This window comes from Mus caroli, chromosome 3 (assembly GCF_900094665.2).
Source record: "Mus caroli chromosome 3, CAROLI_EIJ_v1.1, whole genome shotgun sequence".
NCBI lineage: Eukaryota > Metazoa > Chordata > Mammalia > Rodentia > Muridae > Mus > Mus caroli.
Genome location: NC_034572.1, coordinates 37,907,988 through 37,910,440, shown reverse-complemented (window position 1 = coordinate 37,910,440; position 2,453 = coordinate 37,907,988). Strand labels below are relative to the sequence as shown.

The window sequence follows — 2,453 nt, the reverse complement described above, 5'->3', positions numbered from 1 at the left end:
GTCTCACAAGAGACAGCTATATCAGGGTCCTTTCAGCAAAATCTTGCTNGTGTATGCAATGGTGTCAGCGTTTGGAGGCTGATTATGAGATGGATCCCTGGATGTGGCAGTCTCTAAATGGTCCATCTCTTTGTCTCAGCTCCAGAATATTTTTTATAATTAAGAAAANGTACTGAATGTGACCATCTGACAAAATCATAAGATATAAAATGCAAAGAAACAGAGAGTAGTTATCAGGAAACCCTTTGCATCACACAAAGACAATTTTTAGAGTTCATCACATGATAGAATTGGTTCTTTCTGTGATCACCTCTTTCAGATGGAATAAGTGAAAGGGAACATACTGTGTTTGTTCCATGTTTGACATAGGTTACAGCATGTTTCCTGGGTTCAGACATACTGAAGTTAAAGAATTTTCTGTTTCCTTGTGAATAAGTTATACTACATTCTGTTTGTGGTTTTGGGCATTCGTCTACCAATTAAATACTACAAATAAAATGGGGGATTAGCAAGAAGAAAGAATAAAATCAATAATATACAGTTAAATATAGGTTTCCATTCTAGTGTTCTATATTATACCTGAGCAGAGTTTATAATTATGTAGTATAAAATTTATTACCAGCTGAAAAGTAGTTGAGAGTTTTAATTTGATAAAATATCATTCTTTGTGGTTACTTAAATGTTAACTGCACTAATTTGATCATGATATATTGTTCATTTGTCTTTTGTTTTTTTTAGTAATCTCACTTGTGTTTACATTGACTTTGTGTGTGCTATCCTCCTGCCTCTACACCTCAGTGATTTTTACGTTTACACAAATTCTATGTGACAATAAAAACGTTGATTATATGCTATATTGATTATATTATAATGACAAGTGAGTCAGCTGCACAGTCACTAACTGTGGCATTACTGTCCCAGACCAGATTTGATGCAAATCGTACTGGGCCTTCTGGAAGTGAGTACAGACACCCAGGGACTTCTGACCATTCCCAGCCCACAGCAATGAAATCTATTATGGAGACTGGCAAAGCAAAGAACTCTTCACTAATGGCTAAAAAAGCCCCTACAATGCTCAAACCCCAGTGGCACCCACCATGGAAACTCTACAGGGTTATCAGTGGGCATCTTGGCTGGGTTCGGTGTATTGCTGTAGAACCTGGAAATCAGTAGTTCGTTACAGGATCTGCTGACAGAACTATAAAGATTTGGGACTTGGATAATGGCAAATTAAAGCTGTCATTGACTGGCCACATCAGTACAGTGCGTGGTGTGATCGTGAGCACGAGGAGCCCTTATTTGTTCTCTTGTGGAGAAGACAAACAAGTGAAGTGCTGGGATCTTGAATATAATAACAAGGTGATATGGCACTATCATGGCCATCTAAGTGCAGTGTATGGTCTGGATTTGCACCCAACATTGGATGTCCTGGTGACTTGTAGTCGAAATTCCACTGCTCGGATCTGGGACGTGAGAACTAAAGCCAGTGTACACACTTTGTCTGGACACACACATGCAGTTGCTACCGTGAGATGCCAGGTGGCAGAGCCACAGATCATTACAGGAAGTCACAATACCACAATACGATTATGGGATCTAGTGGCTAGAAAGACACGAGTGACACTGACAAACCATAAGAAATCAGTGAGGGCTGTGGTCTTACATCCGCTACTTTACACATTTGCGTCTGTTTCTCCAGATAACATAAAGCAGTGGAAATTCCCTGATGGAGGCTTCATTCAAAATCTCTCTGGTCACAATGCAATCCTTAACATGCTGGTGGTCAATGCTGATGTAGTGCTTGTGTCTGGAGCTGACAACAGCACCATGCACCTTTGGGACTGGAGAACTGGCTATAATTTTCAGTGCGTCCATGCAGCTGTACAAACTGGGTCTTTGGACAGTGAGTCAGTAATATTCGCTTGTGCTTTCTATAGTTCAGAAAGTTGGTTACTAACTGCTGAAGCTGATAAAACCATTAAAGTTTACAGAGCGGATGAGACTGCGACAGAAGAAACTCACCCAGTTAATTGGAAACCAGAAATTATCAAGAGAAAGCGATTTTAGTGTCTTCATGGCTGTCCTGTTCGTGCTTAGTGTTGATGAGGATAATCAGTCATTCATGAAAGCTCACTTGCAGAAAACATTAGAAAACATTGCTGCTTTGTATTTTACAATAAATTGCTCCCCATGTCCCCCCCCCAAAAAAAAAAACATGTTTATTTGTACCCATTCTGGGCACATGATATATGCTGAATGTCTATAGATGTCTATGAGAAAACATGAAAGGATAAGAATAATAAACTATGATTACTTTTACATCATATGCAAATAGAAATTATTCATTTTCAAAAATAAATCACATTTCCAGCAATTTATACTATATTGAGCTATATATTTATCAACATACTTGTAACTTGCGCAAATCAGTTTCTACTACTTAAACATTTTGA

The 2,453-nt window shown here is 38.5% G+C and overlaps 1 pseudogene; it reads left to right on the top strand.

Annotated features, from left to right (window-relative positions):
* Nucleotides 1-870: 870 nt before the first annotated feature.
* Nucleotides 871-2,089, top strand: LOC110291803 (annotated as a pseudogene).
* Nucleotides 2,090-2,453: the final 364 nt, after the last annotated feature.